Source organism: Podarcis raffonei, chromosome 10 (assembly GCF_027172205.1).
Source record: "Podarcis raffonei isolate rPodRaf1 chromosome 10, rPodRaf1.pri, whole genome shotgun sequence".
In the NCBI taxonomy this organism is placed as follows: Eukaryota; Metazoa; Chordata; class Lepidosauria; order Squamata; family Lacertidae; genus Podarcis; species Podarcis raffonei.
Window position 1 is genome coordinate 3,396,505 of NC_070611.1, and position 24,070 is coordinate 3,420,574.

Sequence of the window (24,070 nt, forward strand, 5' to 3'; positions counted from 1 at the left end):
AATGTCACATGAACAAAAAAAATATGTTTTCAATGTTGTTTTAACTACATTGAACTCTTTTAACATTTTTTTAAAAAGAGTCACACCATTTTTATTCCCTAATCTTGAAAATCTCCCCGTGCGGAATTGCTTTGTGATTTATAGGAGCATTTGAAGCCCTGGAGGAGTTGTCTGAATTTCAGTATCATCTCATGCTTTTATTGAAGGGGGGGGGGAGAGTCCTCCAACCAACTCCAGTAATTAACATTACACATTAGGCTTTTCTTTCTAACAAGTAAGTGCTCACAGTAATTTCGAGCATCATTTGCTGCATATAATATCACAAGTAATTAGTAAGCAGTATTAGGAATTTACGGAGGGCAGGGGCACATGACAGTTTGTGTTGCTATTTAAATATATTCTCTCCAAAATGCTGGTATATGGGGTGCTCCTGCTCACTCTTCCAAGTCCCCTTCCCCGCTGCCTTCCATTTCATGCACACTGAGCATGCTCAGCCATCACTGGACCATTTTTAAGTCTCCCTCCCCTGGGCCTTTCCCCTAGAGCTTTGTTTTTGTACTTTTGCAGAGCCCACTTGCACCTGTGTTTTGTGTGAACAACTGTGTATAGAGTGATTCACTGCATGCATTGCAGATGGAATGCTACAGATAGACCGTCTCTGCAGGGGAACCAGGCTGGGTGACAGAGGAGGGCGGGCTGAGCAGGGGACCACAAGAGCAGGGCAGGGCAATCAGATTTACACCAAGATGCAAAGGCTTTCGAGTAGATTCAAGGGAACAATGCAGTGTTTGAAGAGCATTGATATTCATCCTCACATCTCTTTATCTCGTGAATCCTCTTCTCCCAAGAGCAAATCATGTGCCATATATTAAAATCAGGCTGGATTTCTTATGCACCAAATATAATTCTTCTGAAATTAACTCTGGGATTGATTGAAGGAACAAGAATAACATCCTCTAGTCATAGTTGTTGAAGGGACTGCCCAATAGCATTTGTTCTTAAGAGTGGGCTGGAGGAATAAGATGGAGCAAAATTTCAGAGAAAATAAAGGCTTTCAAAAGAGGAGGGATTCAACAAAGAATAGTGGAGGAGAACAGAGAAGGATTATGTCCCAGATGGTAGATGTTAGCACATAGGGGATAGAAAACTTAGTTGAAAAATATTTTCCCCCTCTGATTTGAGATTACAAGGAACTAGGGGCTGGTGGGAGATACAAATAGGCACCCACCCCCATACAGATGGAGAAAATCAGGCTGCACACATGCAATTTGTTTGAGAATCAATGGAGACTGTGCTTTTTTCACCCTGTGTAGTCCACACAGAATTTGGATCTATTTTGTAAAGATCTATTTGCCCCTGTAAAGCTCTTCTTGAGAAAGTGGTTTCATTCTGACAAATTTTGCGGGAGGTGGTCTTTTTTAAAAAATCAATCAATCACAAACTGAAGTGGTGGAAATGTGCAGGTAGAAATGGGAAACTGAGAGAAATTGAAATGAACATATTTGTCCATCGGGGCATCGCTGCTTCATGATAGCAGTCAACGCTAGAGCATTTCTCCATTTTCTCAGGGCTGAAGGAAAAGTTAGTGGTGGTAGCAAGCTGACTTATCAGATGAAGAGGGGTAGATGGGTAAATGAGAAAGCACATCCATCACGGGAGATCCTGAAAAGGGAGGAATTCTTCATCCATCTAAAAGGGCTTTAACTTCTCAGTGTTGAGATGAAAAGAGAAAAAAATGTGTTAGATCTTGGAGTTCTTCCCCCTCATTGCTGTCATTGATGTTTTGCCTGAGTAAGGATTGACTAAAGAATTAAACCTTGAATTACAGGTAAATTCCTTAATTAACATACAGATTTGGTTAAGCAGTGTGCAAGGATGGCTATTGGCAGCTGAGATAAGGGAGAGCAATGGTTGAAAAAAATTAAATGGATTAAAACATTTAACTGGCTTTAGGTTGTCTAATGAGTTATTAACAGACTATATAATCCTCCTCTATCCATGTCCTCCACCCGCTGTACTTATTATTCTCCAAAGATAAACATGGCTGCCTCTAGTGGGGTTTTGTTTTCAAGTGACTTGTGTCTATATCACTGAAGACCTGCAGCCAGTGAAGGTGAGGATCTGCAAAGCAATTCAGGGGGCTGGGCAATTTTATTTCCCCAGCATGGGGAAACAGCCATTGTGTCCCAGGCTCATTCTACGGTATTTGTAGTGAATAGGACCTTGAGTGTCAATGTGGGGGAATATCTTGCCAGAGATCCTGGAAAGTCAGGGAAGGTATAAGGTTGCCCAAGGCCTTTTCTAGAATATGGAGACTCTCCTTGAAAATAACCATATCCTCTGGTTAGCAGTGTGGGATGTGCTACATAAGTGGCATTCAAGTACAACATTCCTTGTTTGCCTAGAATGGACATGCAAAGGGAATGCTTGTTCCAGCCAGTCGAAAACTTCCTGTTTCCTCCTGGGCTGGAGCATCCTTCCTTTTGCATGTGACTAGAGGTGGGCGTGACCTTACCTGTGCAGGTAACAAAAGCACAAGGTACAAAGCTCTTCTCCCTTCTTTTTGACTTCCTCTCGTTGTTGAAGCAGCTTTTTAGCTAGAGATGCTTTCAGCCAACAGAGGACAAAGAGACTATCTCCATATGGGATAGACTCACATGTATTTTTCCGTAACTAAGTCTGCCTTCAGGGATCCAACTGTGAACTGCTGCTGCTGCTGTGAGTAAACTACTTTTATATACAGTCATACCTCGGGTTGAATGTGCTTCAGGTTGAGCGCTTTCGGGTTGTGCTCCGCGGCAACCCAGAAGTAATGGAGCACGTTACTTCCAGGTTTCGCTGCTCACGCATGCGCAGACGCTCAAAATGATGTCATGTGCATGGGCGGAAGCGGCAAAACATGACCCGCACATGCACAGACGCGCCATCGCGTCTTATGTTCTGTTCAGGATGCAAACGGGGCTCCGGAACGGATCCCGTACGCATCCTGAGGTACCACTGTACCTTAAATAAGATTGTGGAGTGTTTATTCTTTTAACAGGGAAATAAGGAATCTTACCAGGAAACTATATTGAGAAGCTTAAACAAAGCTTGCAACCAGCTACCCGCTGTTGCTAGTGCAAGTTAGGAAGGATATTAATAAACAATATATCCTCTCCGGCCTCCCTGAACATTCCCACAAGGAGTGACAAACCTTGCCTGCTCCATGGGATGAGACAGGATGGCATTTATGCAGTCAAGAAGACCAAGGCATTTGGAGAGAAAGAGTGGCATGAGAGTGTGGAATATGAAACAGTCAAAGACCCCACTGGGGTACCAGTAGGCGAAGCTGCATGGGTTTGATTGTGTGAGCTTGTGGTGCCCAGTCTGAGGCCTTTGGGTGCTGTTTGACTACAGCTTCTGCAGTCCATGGCATTTGGCCTGCAGTTAAGCAACATCTGTGACCTTTGATTTGGCGGTGGGTCGTTCTGGGTGATGTGATATGAAGCATAAGGCTGCCAACCCTTGCTCCCTTGACATAGTGACTCCAACAAAATTAGTTATTGACTGGATCTATAGAGGAAGAGGGAGACCAGTGAGTGAACAGGCCTGGGGAGGGGGGGAAAGAACTGACCTAGGTGACCCTTTTGGCCCCCTCAATCCTACAATTGCAGGAAAAACAATCTTATCATGTCAGTGACTAAGTCTTAAGTCCTCTGTGCACTAACTTACCTGGAAATGAGCCCCTTTACGCACAGCAAGACTTACATCTGAGTAAATAGGAATGGGATTGCAATGCAAGAGAAAACAAAAGTGCACAGGTGAGTTTCCTTTTCTAAACAGTCATATTGACACTGTAAATGTCATTTAAATAGCCTCACAAGGAAACTTCAAATAAATATATCTCATCATTATGTGTATTTGACTGATTATATTTCTTCTAACTTCATCCTCCTCTTGTTTTCTCGGGGGTAAAAGATAATATTTTCCCCCTGACCAGCTTGCTGAGTCTTAAAAATTGCTGCAATTGCATTTGAGTTTATATTACAAACAAGATAAAATTCCCTAGTCTGTCTCAATTTCTCTCCTAGGAAAGCAGAGTTCAGTCAAACTGCACAATTAATTTGAGATCACTTTTGGGAAGAAGAGGGGTGGGTTAGGAAAAGGTTGTGCGAAGCTCTGCAGCTCTCTTCTGGGGGATTTCAGGTCTATGCAAGGAAGCTTAACTCACTTTCCTATAAAAAGTAGCTCATTGTTTTCCTGGAACTGTCCTATCAGATATGTTCTCCTTTAAAATTGCGGGTTGCATCCTTTTCATCCTATGGCAGATGCACACCCTCCATATGCTTAAGGGTCTTGTGCGCCAGAGCTTGCCTTGTAATGCCAGAAAGGTACCTCTTGCACAGCTGAGAATCACAAGATTTGGGTGCTCAACCTTTTGTGTGTGCATGTGAATCGTTGCAGATGATGTTAAGTATAACAATTTAATTTACTGAGATTGGGAATGTTTAAATGCATTACTGTGTGTTTAATTCTGGAATGTTCCCCAGTAATTATCCACCTTCCTCGTCCAAAGGAAATATGCATTCTGTTGCCTAATGGCTGTGTGGGTTGCAGTGCTCCTATAACCTTATCGTCTTTGCATATCAGCAGAGATGGACCTTTATGGCCTGATCCCACCAATTCACTGGTGTTGTTGGGTTTCCCCCCAAAAGGAAGGACCCACTTTGATCACTTAACATGATATATTGATGCTAACTATTCTGATATATCTCTCTGTGATTCCATCAGCATTGTGCTCAAAATTGCCACAATATCCTGCTGTGTGATACTGCCTCACCAGCACAGCTGCTGGTGTATCACTTCTCTTCAGCAGTCATGCGCTGGCGCATGAGTCTTAGGCTTGGGAAGAAAGAAGCTCTTTGTAACAGCTGTAGATGTGAATGAAATTTTACACGTGCAATATTGATATCTAGCCAAAAAATAATAATGTGAATAAATCCTGGGGAGAGATTTGAAATGACTGAAATGACTTGAAACATTTAGAGAAAAAGTAGAATCTCTCTCTACTGTTTTTTTGACAAAGTGAAGCTGGGCCCCATAAGGGCTTATGCATGTTCAGTTGTATTTTTACTTTGAGAAGAAGACTCCCTCTCTCCTCTTCAGAGCTTACCAATACCTGCTTCACAAACTTTTGGCAATTAGCTATTTGTACAATAAATGCCATGATTGCAGGTGTGCAATGCAGGTTTTGCATTGCATAACCCGTTTCAGAGGGTTTCCTTTTGCAGAATTTGGAATGCTGGTTCTCATAATTTTGTCATAGTCTGGGAAGAAGGATTCATGAAATACAGGGAAGCACTAGATGCATGTGAGTAGAGATATGTGCCAAGCACAGAGGCTATGTCTATTTCCTGGTCCTGTCTTCTAGTTTCTTGCTGCTCAGTCCATGTACTTTCAGGGCTGGAACCTTGCTTAGACAGAGAAAGGGAAAATGAGAAAGAAGGAACCATGTGGGCTAGATTAAGCAGAGAGCGAGGAAGCACAGTCTCCCAGCATTTAGCAACAGCTCTCCGTTTGTGTGTTAAAGCCCACGTTCTATCATACCCGTTTTGGGTTTGTCCTCTGTCACCCAGAATATGATAGTAATTTGTCCATGATTTTTGTGTTCCTAGATAGTTTTCCACTGAATTACTCACTCCCAGTTTAAAATTACACTACATTTCATAGGACAGGCCATCAATTTAACAGTGCTTCATAATGTTAGTTCCACCTTGTTTTGCTTGCAGTTATTATGTTGATTTGGTAACTACAATTCAGGTCAACTGACAGTGCAAGCTGAACCATGTCTACTCAGAAGTAAGTCCTATTGACTTCAGTGGGGTATACTGCCAGGAAAATGGGGTTAGGACTGCAGTCTTTGTCATGATAACTAGGTTGCACCGGAAATCAAAGGTAAGAAGTTATTTATTCTCAATGAGCTAAAGTTTGGGGATTGGGGCAAATGGCAGGATGAACTAAGTCAGGCCGTGAATTAGCATCTTGTTTCCATGTGTTTTGAAAATGTTTTCATTGTACAAAGGAACAGTCGCTGAGAGAAAAAAATAGGGGGGATAGACTCTGTAGCTGTAACTGACATAGCCTATGATAATTTGGACACAGGGGAGCTTTGGGTGTTAGGAATGGGGTAACTTCAGCTGGAAAATTCATTCTTGTATCTTACAGCTGGTTTGCAGGCAACACTTAGAATCAGAGATTTGGAAGAGACCCCGAGGGTCATCTAGTTCAACCCCCTGCAATGGAGGAAACTCAGCTAAAGCACCCATGACTTAAGGGTGATGTGATGGTTTAGCCAGCTTACAGTCATTCACACATCTGAAAACCCAAGAGATTTTTATTTTTGCCTTATCAAAAGCCTTCGGTGTTCAATTTAGTTATTGTGTTAATTGGAGCCCCTATTTATTAATGGGAGGCTCTTGCCTTTTACCAGCTACATGGCAGGCAGAACTGCATGAGGTTCAGTTCAGTCACTGATCCCCATGTCCTTAAAAAGCTTTCATTGTTGGGTTTTAGCTGACCATGCCCCCTTTTAAGGGCCTCTGTCGGAAAGAAAGGTGGCAGCCTGGTGCTTAAGTTTCTCTGCACTTGGAATGGACCCCTTCCTATTCTTTAGAGGAAAAGATGTCATAGTTGTAACACAGATTAACTGATTATATCTGTGTGAAACATTTGCTCCGTGCAACTGGTTCTCAGCACAATGCTCACTTTTTTCTCCCTCGTTATTTCTACACTTGCACCTGGAAATTATAGGTTCAGCTAAGGCCAACCCCACATTATTTATTAGGGTTCTAAACTAACCAGGAAAGGGGGGGGGGATAATCAGCTTGACCTGCTCCTGTGCCTTGAGTGGCAGCTTGATGTGTGGAAAAACTACAATCTGAAGCTCTTCACACCATAGAGCTAAACATTATTACTTGCTAATGTCTGCTCTGCATATCAATCTGTGATCAAAGGCAAGGCTGAAGAGTTGGCAGCCCTCAAATTCAGGTTTTTGTTTCACTGAAGTTGCAGTTCTGTGGGTGGAATTCAACTAAATTTTAGCACATGGCTAAGTTAGGTCCATTAATTTCAGTAGGTCTATTCTGAGTAAACTGAATCCCACCCTATGCACACTTACCTGGGAGGGAGCGGCTTTGAAGATAGCATGGTTTAGTACACATGCTTAAGAATGGGCTGAATCTGTTCAAAGATAGCACAGCACAGAACATTAGCTATATATTACTGTACCCTATAGGGTCTGAGCTGATTCTCATGGCAGATTCATCTAGTGAAGAATGCAAGTAACATGTGGTGAAGACCAGCATGTGTGAAAATGTGATCACAAATCTAACACACTCCACATAAATTGATTTTGAAACAATAAGCTCATGTACTCAGCTGATAGCCACCAAGTGTAGTCAATTGATGTCTATGTCTATGTGAACCACAGTTCTCAGTACTGGGAGGATGATTTCTCGCTGATATTTATTAAAAATGCTGCATTTTATGTAATGTATTTTGAACATATGCTGGCAAATAGCACCCCCTAAAATGCCATTTTAAAAAAAACAGCAACAGCAGCATCAAAGAGTCTTGTAGCACCTTAAAAGACCCACAGTTTTTTATTTTCATATTATTAAGTTATTTTAGTCTCCATGGTACAGAATTTGAGAAAAATTGTTTGTGTTCTTATGGCTCTACAACAGCTGATCACAGAAACATTGATAGTTTTTGGATAGTTGGTACAATGGATGATACAGGGGTAAAATATTTATGGACAAAGAAGTACAAAAGGCTGAGCTGTGTCTCTTTCCACCATTGAAGTTCTGTGGCTCTGATCACTCACTAATTAATGGGTCAAGAAGGTTTCTCATGCATATTCACAGATCTGCCCTACAACTGAAAGATTATGTTCAAATATTTTAAAGCACCATGATTTTGTTTTTGTTTTTTTAAAATGTGTTCACTTGCAGCTTCGTCTAGAGTAAATAAATAGTATGGTTTTACTCTGATTGCCTGGATCAAAACATGCAAGCAGCAAGCAATATCATTCATGCAGAAGAGAGAGGAATATCCTCAAAATGTACAGCCATTGTTCTGTGACAATATATTTGATCAGGTGACTTCTACACCTTGCAAATTGTTTTCATGAATATTTAACCAACCAAGGGATTGTATGAGTGGAAATTCAGGCTAAGTCAGTGTCCTTAGGCTGTTTGACTTTACATTCTGCCAAGAAAGGTATTTTAAAACTAAAATTTGATCACTTCCTTACCAAATCAGTTAATGGCATTTCTTAAAGATTAAAAAAAAACACAGAGCTACAATTGCTTTTCTTAGATAAATACATTTTAAAGCTAAGTCCTGGATTCCACCCCATTCCTCTGAAATTGGTACAAACAGTAAAATTATTAAGCAAATAGACTTGAAATTAAAATGCACACAGTAAATTAAAAGGTGTGGAAAATAACTGACATAAACTATGTATAGTGCTAAATATATACATATGACCCACATTCCAAAGGCAAAGATAACTTCTATAGCAAGCATAAAAAGAATATGCATATACACAAAACATACAAAAATGAGTATAAAATGAGAAAGGTCTTGCCAACAGAGAAAACAGTGAAAAGAAAGATATAAATGAGGATTGGGCTATAGTTTCATAACTAAACAAATGTGCTTTGGGTAGGTTGCCCTAGAATATTGGTGACTATGGAATCACAATGGGAACAAGGAACCAAAGGTGATCTTCTGTTTTGGCCCCCCTGTCTGAGGACTGACATTTTTACATAAAATAATGAACACACTCTGACAGCTCAACCTAACAGGAAGTTCTCTCATGCAAGTCTCCTGGAAATAAATGGGAGCTTTGCAGGAGCATTCAGTGGGGCTTGCACAGCACCTCCTGGCAGATTGTCCCCAAAATGTTTAGATATCTAACCACTATATCTGGTCATTTCTGTGTTCTGAATCTCTTCACTCTTGCTTTGCCTTTAAGGAGGAAATTCTGTTTGTTATTGGCCATCAGATTTAAGAGCCAAAAACCTCATGCAACAAACAAACAAACAAGTAAAGCCCTCTTGGCTGCAAGTCTCATCATGCCATTTGCTTCTCTCAAATTTCTCTCTCCTCGCTCTCTTTTTTATTTGGGGCATGCAGGAAGAGGTCAAGAGAGAACAAGAGGGCTCACACCTGCTACATCTTTTGAAGGCTCCCGTTTACACCCAGGAAATAAAACAAGCCGGATTTCCAGCCCCTGCTTCTCTGCTCTCTTCCCCACTGCAGAAGTGCCAGGTCCCTAGAGATGCTCTGCTGCAAACCCTTTCCCACTTGCCCATCCCCTGAATACGAAGTTCGAAGACTTCCCGGGAGGAGCAGACCAACGCTAACCATCCAGGCATGCGAATCCAGAGTCAAACCACACTTGACCCAGAACATGAAGTCCATCATAGAGGATTAGAGTCTTGGAGGGGGTCTTGGGGGACATCCAGCCCACCCGCTTGCTCAGCAATCCTTAACCACAACACCTTCTCTATTCCAAATGCACATTATTATAAATAATAATATTTGGGGAGCCACTGCAGGACTCCACCTTCCTCCTGGAGGGCTCCTGAGCTCTCGCTTTTTCTCTGCGCGGATCCCCTTCGGATTCAGTCCTTGCTCGCCTGGGCTGCTGGCCCAGCTTATCCCGAAGACACCACGACGCTTCCCGAGCGAGCCCTTGCGCCGAAAACTTTCCCCCTGCCGCCCTCGCCCGCTTTCGGTCCTGGGCAGCTTCTCCCGAGGAGGAGGCGGAGGATGTCGCCTTACCTGGCGCGGGCGGGCGACGCTCGCTGGCGGCGGCGGCTGCACTTCTGGTCCTCCACATCGTCACCATAGCGCGGGCGGGCGTCCTTAGAGATCCGAAAGAGCTGTGGGGGCACCCCGGGGAAATGCCGGCACCCTCTTCCTTGGGGAAGGTGGTCCTCCTCCTCTTCCTCCTCCTCCTCCCCCTGACCCCCCGCCCCTCTGGGCATCAAGGCTGGCCTGAGCGGAGACGGGTGGGGGCCAGGGGGCGTCGGGAAGAGGCAGCGCGCAGCGGAGATCGGCCCCCTTTCCCAAACCCTCCTCCTCCTCCACCCGCCACCCTTCCCCACACAGCCCCAAATCGGAGAAGTTTCACTGTCCCCAAGTGATGCGCTTTGCTGCAGCCCCGCATCTGGGGACTGCTGCTCCCTTCCAAACCTATCGCCTCTCTCTCACACACACACTCTCTGCCGCCCTCAAATCCAGAGCTCCGGGCGACCCCCCCCCCCTGATCGCTTGCCTAGGATTGGGCTAGCAGGATGGACATGGGGCTAACTTCGCATGGCCGGCAGCTGAAACCGGCAGGTAGCCCTTGAGAGGTCTAAATCTGCCTTTCCTCCCGCTGCAGCCCCGTGTTGCTTCTGCTCCGGAGTGACAGCCCTGGAGAGGCAGACTTTGATGCGCGCCTCGTCCCCCTCGGCTGTTTCACTCCACTTGCAGCCCGGGCAAGAGCCCCAGCCCCTCCGGTCCCTGCTTCTGGAGGACCAGACGCGGCCGTCTCCTAGCAACGCCCTCATCAATCTCCGCGGGATGCTCTGTGATTGGGCCGGGCGGAGAGGGAGACGCGCCCGTTTCCCTTCCCCGAGAACGCTCAGGATGCTGCAGCCTGTTGTTTGCATCTTTCCCGCAGCGATAGGTAGACAAGACCCACTGGCTTGGGGGAGCTGGATAGTGTTGCGGGGGGCGGGCGGCGGGGGATGACACAGAGAGGCTGGAATGCAAAATCAGGGTCATTATCCGCTGCCTCTGCCTGCTTCTGTCCGGGGTGGTATAGCAACTTAGATTCTCCTATTGTCTCTATTCTGAGAAACAGCCATTCACAAACTCCTCACTGTGGTTCATTGATCTTAATAACAGTTTGGTTTGGAATTTAAAATGTGCCTTTAATAAAGTGTGCTTATGTTCTCTGGTAGATGACAATCAACAGGGGAGTTATCATGATGATAAAAATTAAGAATCTTTTAGGATATTTAATATATTAGGTATTGTACACAGTATAATACATACAGGTATATAGTTATTATTAATACAGTATAACTTCATAGATAGATAGATAGATAGATAGATAGATAGATAGATAGATATATGAAAAATGAAGGACTTGTACCAGAACAGCCAGGTGTTAGGAAGCTCATTGTCTTTCAACACATGGAGGTGAAAACTGTTAGAATGAAGATAATTCAGCTGCCCTCTCCCAAAAAACCTTGGGGGCAGTGGTCCAACTCTGTACGGGTACAATATCATTTGAGAGCTAGCTATGGATGCATCTAGGGAAAATACATTTATTTATATCCTACTTTTCAAAATTAAAAATCCCCCCAAGGCAGCATGCAACAGAAGAAAACCATAAATTAAAGTCCTCACTAAAACCAACCTGTATAAATCATGAAGAGTGAAATGCAGGAGTGCACAAGACTCGACCCAAACCCAAGCAATGGATAATTTGGCAATTTGTCTCATAGAAGTAGCATGTGCTTTGTTGGCAGTCACGCTTGCCATTAAATATCGAGAAGCATTTCGTAAAAGAAGGGGCAAAAAGGCTCGGAAGCAACAAGGAAGTGCCTTATGTGGAGCCGAAATTAGGGGATGTTGTAAAGAGAAATAAATTTGGTTTCTTCTTCACTCTAAAAAACTTTGGAAATAACCCTGCAGTGATCTTGGCAATCAAAAAAGAAGTGTTTATTTATCACCACAGGGCAGCAGAACAACATATTTCATTCCCAAACCACACACATACAGAGAGAGAGAGAGAGTTCATATCCTGCTCAACAAATATATGGTATATTTATTTCAATTATTTGTTTTAAATGTTTATAAAGCTCTTCATATTAAAACACACACACACACACAACATTGCAGTGATAAACTTTCTGTCATTAAGGATGACAGAATACAACTCATTTTCTTCATTTCCTAAACCTACCAGAATCATTTCCATTCTAACTCTGTCACTCCATAGATGCTCCCACACAGGGCTTCTTTGCCCTGATTCTCTCCCTCCCTGCCAACATTCATGCATTTTATTTGTATGCCACTTTTACACACACACACACAAATTTGTGCTGAAAGTGGCTTAGAACAAATAAATTCCTGAATTGCAGCGTGTTGGACTAGATGACCCTCGGGATCCCTTCCAACTCTACAGTTCTATGATTCTATGAAACAGGGATGCTACCTGGGCATCAAACAAACACTCCAAAAACATTTCATAATACCATAGAAAAACAACAGCAAATATAACAACATACAAAAAAACCCCCACATTCCAATACTATAAATTATAACACAGTCACTTAAACAATATGTAGCACCCATGTGCTAAACACCCAGCCCAACCCCCTGATGATCTCTCCCAGTGGCTTCATGTGGATGTTAAAAAGCATGGGGGAGAGGATGGAGCCCTGAGGCACCCCACAAGCGAGAGCTCAGGGTCTGAACACTCACTCCCCGTACTTCCTGAACACAGCCCAGGAGGAAGAAGTGGAAGCATTACATAACAGTGTCCCCAGCTCCCAGCCCCTCTAGACGGTCCAGCAGGATACTGTCCTCGACAGTATCAAAAGCCACTGGGAGATCCAGCAGAACCAGGAAACAGCTTTCACCTCTGTCCCAAGCCCACTGGAGATTATTGACCAGCACAACTAAGGCAGCTTCCATGATGGGGTCTGAAACCCGACTGGAAAGAATCCAAACTTTCTGCATCCTCCAGGCATGCCTGGAGTTGTTCAGTGACCACCCACTCAATCACCTTGCCCAGGAATGGAATATTTGAGACTGGGTGATAATTGCCCATAGTGGTTGGGTTGAGAGATGGTTTTCTAAGAATTGATTTAATAGAATAAGAAGAATCAGTCAAATTAGCAAGGATAATTGCGTTGCATAATAGAGGAGCAAGTCTTGGGTTTATGCCACACAGTTTTCACCATGAAGGCCAATGCACACTGAAGCATTTCATGTTCAGTCCAGGATTTTCATTTGGGCCAGAATATGTATTGCGTTTGCCATAAGAATGCTGCCCAAGATAGCTTTCCCCCTATCTATGGGCTCCCTTCTCTACCTAACATTTGTGAATACTGACCATGCCTCTCTCCTTGCCTCACCTCAGATTGCCTCTGGCCCAGAAATTCATAGTGATATCAGATGCTATACAATATTGGATTCCCACCACTGGGTACTAACACCTATGAAATGGCATCCTTTGTCACTTATCAAATATTGAAATGAAATATCTTAGATAAATATTGTATGAACATTTGAGAATCCAGAGAACAGTTGAGCTACGTAACAAAATAATTACAGTGGTACCTCGGGTTGCATATGCTTCAAGTTACATACACTTCAGGTTACAGACTCTGCTAACCCGGAAATAGTACCTCGGGTTAAGAACTTTGCTTCAAGATGAGAACAGAAATTGTGGTGGCAGCAGGAGGCCCCATTAGCTAAAGTGGTGCTTCAGGTTAAGATCAGTTTCAGGTTAAGAACGGACCTCCAGAACAAATTAAGTACATAACCAGAGGTACCACTGTATTGGGAAGAAATTTCTTGCAAAGACATTTCAAATAATGCAGCAGAAAGGAGGGGTCAGTTGCCATGTGGCAGCCATATATATATACCTATCAATGACAAATACAATGCATACTTTGGCACTTCTGAATGTTTCTTCATGTTCTCAGATCCATGGGGGTGGGGGCAACCTGCTGCTCTATTTTTTGTGTTCGTACAGGTGGAGAAGAAGGGAGAAAACTGGGGGGCAATGCTAGGGGCACAGGGCTGGCCCTCATTGGGCAAGGTGAAGCAATGCCCTTTTGTGGGGCAGCAGCAGGCCATCCCAACAACTCCTGCTTAGCCCTCTGGCCAAAGATATGTGTGCCCATGCCTGTCATGCACCCCATAGACTGTTGTCTACTAGTGGAGTGGGGGGATGTTATCCCATTGCCAGTGTTAAAAGGAGATTCAGCTGCCTGCAGAGTCTGTAGGAGCACATGGAATAGGTGTAAGTCATTATCTTATCCTTTAACCTCAGGTAGCACAATGTCTTGGGGCAGCTCTGGGGTGGATGAAGAGAGGGGTGGGGCAAAGAGGGTTCTCCACCCAGTTTTGGCTCTGGTCTTGACCCCTCCCCCAGGCAGGAGGCTCCCAACGGGGGCGGGGGGAGTATCATCCGCAGAATGCAGTGAATGAGTGTGGCTGCATTCAGATGTGGGGTTTAATGTGTTCATCTGACCAGTTATTGTGCTAGCATTTTCTCACATTCCTTTTGTACTTGTAGTACCTTTTGAATTATGGCTCTGTTGCTCTTTGATCAATATATTGCCATGCCTCACTGAATTTGAAATGGTGGGGAAGAACCTCAAGCAAGGATATCACCCCAAATTTTGTGTGGTGTTATCTTGAAAAACCATGGGAGGAGGAGGAGGAGTTTGGATTTGACATCCCGCTTTATCACTCCCCTTCAGGAGTCTCAAAGCGGCTAACAATCTCCTTTCCCTTCCTCCCCCACAACAAACACTCTGTGAGGTGGGTGGGGCTGAGAGACTTCAGAGAAGTGTGACTGGCCCAAGGTCACCCAGCAGCTGCATGTGGAGGAGCGGGGAATCGAATCCGGTTCACCAGATTACAAGTCCACTGCTCTTAACCACAACACCACACTGGCTCTCCAGTAAATGGAGAATTTACAGTGCAACATTCCTGTGATTTTTCTAGTTAACAGGGTTGCAAACTGACACACACACACACCCCAGAAACAGTTAACATCAAAATGAGCACTCAATTCTGCTTATTTTCTAGAAGTAACTTTTATGATATGTGAGTGAGTGGGAACTGATGTTTAATGAGTGGGCTGCTGCCATCCTATTTGTGCTGTGATTGCTGGTATGTTTTTAATTGAAATTGTGTGTGTGTGTGTTTAATTGTTTTTTAATAATTGTCCCCACGACCACCACCAGCACTTCCGCCAATGTTTTTAGTTGTTCTTATTTTATCTGTAAAACTGCCTTGAGTCTCTATCAGGAAAAAGATGGGGTATAAATAAATTAATAATAAACAGACAAACAAACAAACAAACAGCAGGTAAGGAAGCACCAAGAAGAAGGAATAAAGTTTTGCCTGAAAGCAGCCTCTGTGTTTCCTTTTTTTTTGGATTTTTAAAAATTGTTTCACAATAAATAAGTTTTCACAATACATTTTCACAATACAATGAAATACAATGCAATGAACGAAAGAAACTAATCTACAGGAAATAAAGAGAAGAATGAAACTGAAGAAAGAAGAAACAGAAAAAGAAACTCCGTCACCACTGTATCTCAACTTTCATCCCCTACAGAGGAAGCCATGCTCTCACCTGGGCTCATCCTTCTCTTCTCACAGCCTCCCACCCTCTGAGATCTCCCCTGACCCGCCTCTCCCATGGGGTCCATACTGTCCTTCCCCTTCATTTGTATATAGTTCTTACCAAAGTACATTGAGAGAGAGTAAGAATATAGGGATAATAATACGCTACCAAGAAATATAAAAATTAAGAGAGAAGAAATAAATAAAAGGACCTCCAGCTATCCACCTGTCAGTTGTGTATACACAATTTCTTCAAAATAGTCAGATGCACAATTTGGGTTACTCAGTTATGTTTCCCTTTACTGGACATGGTTTTCCTCACCTTCCATCCAGAGCTCTCCAGTTCATTTACTTTTTTTCAATGCAGAAATTCTAAAGGAGATTCTCCAGTTACTGCCTTCACAATTATAAAACATTCCCTCTTTATTCTTTATCTCCTCCTCCAAAAGAAAACTTTTTTTTACTGCATTTGTATATTAACGTATAGTAGTTCAATTGTTTTAAAATCTTAATTCACATCCCAATCCATTTCCTGTGTCATTTTCATCCAGATATCAGTCCTGTATCCATATATCAGTACATCAATCCTGTTTGTCATTTTTCTCCTCTTCTTCTAGTTAACCAGAGGGACAAGATTCCATTCAAATTGCACGCAAATTCTATCCTTTCTCTGCTGTACTTCCACTCCTGGGGGTTTCTCCAAAATCAAAACTCCAGTATTTGGCAGTTCTGTTACTTCCAGCCTTTGCTCACCCATTTACAACTCTGCCATTCCATTCTGCATTCCATTCTGCATCTCTGATTCAAGGATTTTTTCTTCTTTCCCTTTGGCTCCCCCCTCCCCCGAGTTGAGTCTGCAGCTTGCATCTCCTTTTCTTACAATTCTGGCACTGTATCAATATATTCTCTTAGGATCATTTCCCCCATCTATGCATTGATTTCTTCAAACAGTGCTCTTGCCACATTAACTGTCAATGGGAGGCCTTTCAAACTCTTCGTATTTGTGGTCACGTACTTTCGTAGTCCAGTCCTCTCACAGTTAAATGGTGTGTCCTTGGAATGCTTAGAATTCCAATCTCCCCCCCCCCACACACACCATTTTTCTTACCAGTGGCATAAATCTTAACAAGGAAGGCTGAAAAGCACCACAGAACAACCCCAAAGAAAACTTTTCAGAGATAGAGAATCTCCTGTCTGTGTCTATATTTCTTTGATTTATATTTCAAATTGAGCTTTCTGCTTATGTTCTCCTGAGCACCATCACTAATAACTTGAGTCAGTCCTCAGGTCATATTTTGCACAAGCACTTAAACTGACACATAGATAACTTCCCAATTAATTTATAGGTGTAGATAGTTAAAGAGAAAATAGAAGGATCGGAGAAGTGGCAAATCTTTTTGTTGGATTGATCTCCAGCATCTTAAGTGGTGCTTGGGAATGCTGAAATTTTCTCCCACTCCCAGATCACTCACCCGATAGAATTTTTCTATCCTGTTGGTGAACAATGCACTCTAGAGCTTCTGGAAATTAATCCCTTGTCATCTCTGACAGCAGAGATAAAGACAGCAGATAAATAAATCTGTCATTAAACACCACTTAATTGCAACTTTCAGAGCTCTAGCGGCGGTTCATAAGAGTTGCAACCAACATGGATAAACTCCTCCCATGAAGTCTGCGGTCTGTGTGTTTACATTCATGGTCAGGAAATAATGAACCAGGGGTTGGGAACCTTGTGGTCTTCCAGATGTTGCTAGATTACAACTCCTGTGACCTCTTGAGATGGAGTCCAACAGCATCTGAAAAACCACAGGTTCCCCATCGCACAGGCTTCCCTCTTTGCATGACCACAGCCACCCACAGCTGAATGAAAAAGCAGAAAAGAAAGGGCAGTTTCAAGGAATCTGCAATGTAATGTTGTTTAGCTGTTACGATGAGGGTCATGGTTTGCAGATGTGTCAACAAACTGGCCTTCCGTGTGTAATGTCCCCAACACTGCCATTTCAGCCCTACACCACTGATGTAGACCTGTGGGTGGGATGACAGAATTTCCCACGCTACTGCAGAAAAATCAATGACTGCAAATGCACGACAGACTGACTCATCCTTAGGGAAGCTAGATCAACATTTCAAGAAGGGTTCATCATATTCAAGATCACATAGCATGAAATAGTTGTTACCCTTTAACATCCTTAATTACCTTTTTCCATGTACACAATCAGCGTAGTAAAAAAGGGTGTAAAGATTTTTTTAAAAAAACTTTTTCAATCCACATTGAAGTGTAAATCAAGGGGAACTCAAAGTGTTTTGATGGGGATGATTTCCTTTCATAAGCTTGCCATGACTGAAATAATGGGTTTATATTGCAGTTGATTAAACGCCATATTAGTTTCTAATGTGTCACTGCAGCTTCGCGATAACATTTTTCACATCATCCGCCAGTGAACAGAAGAAATTCTATTACAGAACTCAAAGTAAAATTCCTTATATAATTTTCTGGCTGGGACCAATGGCCTGCTGATCTGCTCTGAAATTACTGTAACACTTGAAAATGTGTCATTTCCTCCTTGGTTAAATAAACAAGTGTTATCTCACAGTGGTTTATTGTTCTGTAAAGCATATTTACTTTTGCTTAGCCTCTAGACCCCCCCGAGTTGCAGTCAGCTAAGTTCCAAATTCATCTATTCTGAGCAGGACGAGTCAATTCTGTCCGATGAGTCTATTCTGACTATTGAAATGAATAAACCTAGGTTAGTCACTTTCATTAACTTCAGTGGGTCTACTGTGAGTAGGACTACATGAAGTAGACCTGACCATTCTATACGTTGGCTTTGGTGTTAGATTGTTTTGTTGTTGGACTTGGAGAGCAATGTGTGATTTTTTTAATTGTTAGACTGCACCCACTAAGCTGTGAAAAAACTCTGCTGGTTGTTACCCCTCTCCTGCCTTGCAAGATCCACCAGGTTCATAAGACCCAAAGAGCCCTGCTTGGTCAGATCAAAGGCCTATCTGGTCCAGTATCCTGTTCTCACATTGGCCAGCGTGAGTCCTATGGGAAGCCCAAAAGCAGGACACAAAGAGTGCTCTCCACCTGGGCTCCCCAGTCTCCTGTATTCAGAGGCACACAACCTCCAATATCGCAAGCAGTACAGAGCCATTATTACATTGAAAGTCGTATCTTCCATCAATTTGTCTAAACTCCTTTTAAAGCTATCCAGATTGATCACCACCACTACATCCTGTGGTAGCAAATACCATAATTTATAGATTGCATGAAGAAGGACTTTTTTGTGTGTGTCCTAAATCTTTCAGAATTCAGCTTTACTGAGTGAACTTTGTTTCTAGTATTTTGAGAGAGGAAGTAAAATGTCTCTCTGTCCACTTTCTTTACACCAAACATTAATGCTATGCACCTGTCACGTCTCCACTTCCTCACCCTTGTTCTGAATTAAAAAGCCCCAAATGTTGCAGCTTTTTCTCATAGGGGAGATGTTCCAGCCCCACAGTCATTTCATTTGCCATTTTCTGAGACTTTTCCAGCTGTGCAATATCTCTCTTGGGGGCGCAGAGATCAGAACCGAACACAGCATTTCAAGTGCAGTTTCACCATTGGATTGTTTAATGGCATTATGTTATAGGCAATATCCTTCTCTATTTCTTTGAGAATGTTTCTTAACATGGAATTTTCTGTTTTCACAGCTGCTACACACTGGGTTGACATCTTCATCAAGGTAACCACTATGAGCCCCAGGTCTCTTTCCTGGGCAGTCTCCTCCAGTTCAGATCCCATTTGTACATATGCAAATTATTTGTTGTTGTTGTTGTTGTTGTTGTTGTTGTTGTTTTGCACCAAAGTATATGTATTTACAGTTCCATAGGACGAATTGGCTTTGCCATACTGTTTATTTGCCCAGTTTGGAGATTGTTTTTGAACTCTTTAAATCTCTTTTGGTTCTTATCACCTCAAACAATTTGTTGTTATCAGCAAACCTGGCCAGCTCACTGCTCTAGGTCATTTATACACAAATTAAAAGGCTCAGGTCCCAAAATTAATCTTTAGAAGACTTCACTTCATATGTTCCTCCATTGGAAGAACTATGCATTTATTCCTATTCTCTGCTTTCTGTTCTTTAACCAATTACTCTTTTTATCCCGTGATTGCTCAGCTTACTCAGGAGACCTTGGTGAGAGACTTTATTAAAATAATTTTGAAAGCATAAATATGCAATATCTAATAGATCACTCCTTATAGACTTTCTCAAAGAAGCCTAAAAGTTAGTTTGGTAGGACTTACCATTGTGGAAGCCATGCTGCTGCTGCTTCAGCAAGACTTGTTCTTCTATATGCATGATGACTCTGCATGAAAAAGAGAAGGGGTCAGCAAACTTTTTCAGCAGGGTGTGGTTCACTGTCCCTCAGACCTTGTGGGGGGCCGGACTATATTGGGGGGATGATGATGAATGAATTCCTATGCCCCACAAATAACCCAGAGATGCATTTTAAATAAAAGCACACATTGTACTCATGTAAAAACATGCTGATTCCCGTACTGTCCGCGGGCCAGATTTAGAAGGCGATTGTTTTCCTGGTTTCCCAAGGCCATAGTTTTCCTACCCATGCTCTGAACACAGGCCAGTCTCTTACTCCAAGCATGGGCCATGTGTTTGCAAAATTACAAGCTGAGAAAGCTACTCTTAACTTTCTTCCATGAGCTGAGGTGCAGTGGAAATCCTACTATCTACAGCAGGAGGGAACATAAGAAGAATCTTACTGGACAGCTCAAGGCCTGGAGTTGCCAGCCAGATGCCTCCAGGGAGCCAAGAAACAGGGCATGAAGGCAATAACCTCTCCCAATACTCCTCACCAGCGACTGATATACTGTGCATTCAGCCCCTCGTGGTGGTGGTGCCATAGAGTTTCCATAACTAATAGGCATTGCTAAACCTATCCTCCAAGGATTTACCAAATTTCTACTCTAATGCAGCCCAGGGGTTTAACTATTAGCTAGGGCTGGGCGATATATTGCTATATCGTACAAAACCGGTTTGAAGTCCATATCGTGATATCTGCTTCATAATTTTTGACCTGGCAATATATCATGAAATATCACCAGCTAAACATCATGATATCACTGATATATCACAATGTCTGGAATAAGGATGAAACTATGTAGAAGTGAACAGAGTCATGTCCTGCAAACTGCTGATACTTAGGGGTCTAAAACTGATACATTTTTGCTTACCTTTAACATATTGTTAAAACTGTTATGTTATGGTACAGAAAAACAGGGGCAGAAGGAATCTTTAGAGAAGCCATGACTGGCTTCATGGTTTTTCCCACGTCATGGTTTTTTACATAACACACACATTGATCATGACTTGCAATATTTTGCCATGTTGAATATTATAAAACCATTACTACGATGTGGACTTCAAACCAATTTTTCACAATGTACAGTGGTACCTCAGGTTACAAACACTTCAGGTTACAGACTCCGCTAACCCAGAAACAGTACCTCAGGTTAAGAACTTTGCTTCAGGATGAGAACAGAAATTGTGTGGCGGTGGCGCGGCAGCAGCAGGAGGCCCCATTAGCTAAAGTGGTACCTCAGGTTAAGAACAGTTTCAGGTTAAGAACGGACCTCCAGAACGAATTAAGTTCTTAACCTGAGGTACCACTGTATTGATATATTGCCCAGTCCCAATGTGTGTGTGTGTGTGTGTGTGTGTGTTATGCAAAAATCACAATGTGGGAAAAACCATAAAGCCAGGCAATGCTTCTCTTGATTCCTGCAACCCCTGCTAACTCTCTCGGCTCAGCTCTCCCCTGCCTCCTGCAGGCAGCAAATCACCAGAGCAGGCGCCAGCAAAAATCACAATGCAGGAAAAAACCGTGAAGCCAGCTGATGTCTCTGCATACTGCCATCCTTATTTCAGACGTCATTATATATCAGCACATTGCAATGTTTAGCTCGTGATATATCAGTATGTTGAAAATGTTGATATCGCCCAGCCCTACTATTAGCATCAAGAAGTACTCAAAAACCACAGCCTTCTTTTGCAGACTTGAGCAGGGGAAACATGTTTAGTGTGAGCCTCAGAAATAAATGACATAAGCATGTCTAGAGTGCAGCTGCCTCAATAGTGAGGAACCTTTGTATTTAATAAGGTGTTTCAATGACAGGCATTCTTTGTCTAAACAGTTCATCTTATAATCACCACAGTAAAAGAGCCTCCTGGATTGGACTAAAGCCCCATCTAGCCCTGCATCCTGTTCCAACAGTAGCCAAACACATAAATAATTGTCAAACCTAAAGAAAGCAGACATACAAAATCTCCATACTTCTATCAGCTCTAAAGACACACACAAACACTGCAGTTCCAATAGCACACAAGTACTGAAAGTTGCAACACACACAGTGCCCGCCTCCCAATCCTCCATCCCATTCACAAACTAGATGCAAGTGATTAAGTAAAAATAAATAAATGTTAGTCTCACACTGCATACACCATTGCTCACGCCTAACAAATATGAATAAAAAACAAGCTGCTCAAACTACAAACCACACCCTTCTCATGACTAGCTACAAAGAATGTGCTTTGAGTTGTTTGGAGGTGTGGCCACCAAGGAAACAACCCTGAGCATGCTCAGAACAGATTATTGGCTCCCAGGTCTAACCAAAAGGGTAGACCTGCTAAGGTTAGATCCCTCATAAGATTGCCATCATGACAGCAGGAGGGCAGGGAAAACAAAATGTTTCTGCATGAGACAGATAGTTGGGAGCTTCTGGTCAAACTTTTTGAACTGACATTGGCTGCAGGCTGTCCAGAAACTGGGAGTATGAAAGCCATGTCCCTAGAAGAAACATCTCTAAATTCAATGGATTATGCAAGGACATATGGAACATGAAAGAGTCTGACACTGAGATTTGTTTGCTGGGTGGAGGGAGGGAGGGAGGGAGGAAGTAGAAACTTTTGCTTAACATTTCAACTAGTAGGAGCAGTGGAGCAGCCTCCACTGTCTGTGGGGCATCCAGTTGGCAAAGGCTTTCTTAAGATGATGCAAATGGAAAATTTCAAGTCAAAACTTGGACACTGCTGTGCTCATTCTCTCATGGGGGCTTCTGGCTTCATGGTAAGTGATTATGTTACCAATATCATCCGATCCATTTTGCTTTTTACTCAAGTCAGCATTAGGCGGCTGCTATAGTCTGATACTCTGTGAGCATTCAAGCTGTTTCCAGTTTTCTCTCTTTCAAACACAACAAGCTGGCAATACAATATTTCCCTTACTAGCCTCACAAACCTCCCATACGGATGACCTACTTTACATATTTTCTTTAAGGTGCTTTTGGATGCCTTGAGATGCTAGCTTTGCTTATTGGGGTTATGCAACGTTATCAAGCTGTGAGCCACTTAGAAGCCATCAGTGGGTTAAATTCAAAGACCAGTTTTCAATTTCTTAAGAGAGCATGCCATAAAGTTCAGTGCATTGCTATCATGGGCAGTGACACATGGAGACATTTCCTTTATAATCCCATCATATCTATGACCTGCCACATGCCAAGCAAGGCGGCAGAGTGACATTTCCCTATTAATGTGAGAATTTGTGCAAAAATAAGAACACCCGCAGCTCACAGGCAACAGCTTCTGTGAGTCTAAAAGCTCCACTTCAGCCTGTTTTTATTATGTCGGCAAGTGTACTTCTGCTTCCACACACACTGCGAATCCATCTGTTTGTATTGCTGTCTAAACATCCTGCAGAGATCTTCCTTTGCTCCCCTGGTTAAAACTGGAAGGTGCAATTTATAAACAGAAACTTTACTGTTTTCTTTAGTGGAATTATATTCTTCTGAGAGAGTGGGACAATTGATCACTCTTGGTGTGCAACCATCAGCCTCTTTGACTGGCAAGATACATGAAGTCTCTAGATTGGCTAGGCAAGACATCAATAATACACACAACATCTGTCCATGTTTTCTGATAGGTGTTATTGGCAAATCTCTGTTTCTGTTTCATGCTAACTTTGCTTTTTAGGGAGGCTTGTGGAATGGGATATATATATAAAATTACATTCACAAATTAGATAGATAGATAGATGATAGATGATAGATAGATGATAGATGATAGATAGTTGTGAATGTAATTTTGTATTGATTTTTTAAATTTGCAAGTTGTCCTGTAAAGTGATGCTACATGGCAGTACAGAAATTCCTTAATAAAATATTTTGTTATAAGTTTGGGGTGTTGCTGGGGAAGAAAACGTATTTTTTGCTCTATAAGACTCACTTTTTCCCTCCTAAAAAGTAAGGGGAAATGTGTGTGCGTCTTATGGAGCGAATGCAGGCTGCACAGCTATCCCAGAAACCAGAACAGCAAGAGGGATCGCTGCTTTCACTGTGCAGCGATCCCTCTTGCTGTTCTGGCTTCTGGGATTCAGAATATTTTTTTTTCTTGTTTTCCTCCTCCAAAAACTAGGTGCGTCTTATGGTCTGGTGCGTCTTATAGAGCGAAAAATACGGTAGCTTCCTGGTGAGGTGATGGAGGGGTGAAGGGGCTTGTTGAAAAATAGCAAATGGGTAGGACCCCGTCCCTCAAGAGAGAAAGCCAGAGTTTGGAGTAGAGTTTTGCAGTGATGTCACCTAGAAGAAAAGCAG

The 24,070-nt window shown here is 42.7% G+C and overlaps 1 protein-coding gene across 3 annotated transcripts in view; it reads right to left on the minus strand.

The window, feature by feature from the left end:
- The window catches only part of GRM3 (glutamate metabotropic receptor 3), a 151,592-nt gene that overhangs the window by 91,938 nt on the left and 35,584 nt on the right, over positions 1 to 24,070 (minus strand). The window contains exon 1 of one of the 3 annotated variants that reach the window (XM_053407388.1): positions 9,832 to 10,664. The exons of 1 other annotated variant lie outside the window; for it this stretch is intronic. The gene's annotated coding sequence lies outside the window, so the exon portion shown is untranslated. Of the gene's footprint in view, positions 1 to 9,831; positions 10,665 to 24,070 lie in introns of those variants that run through there. One more of the 3 variants, XM_053407385.1, reaches the window with a different exon arrangement.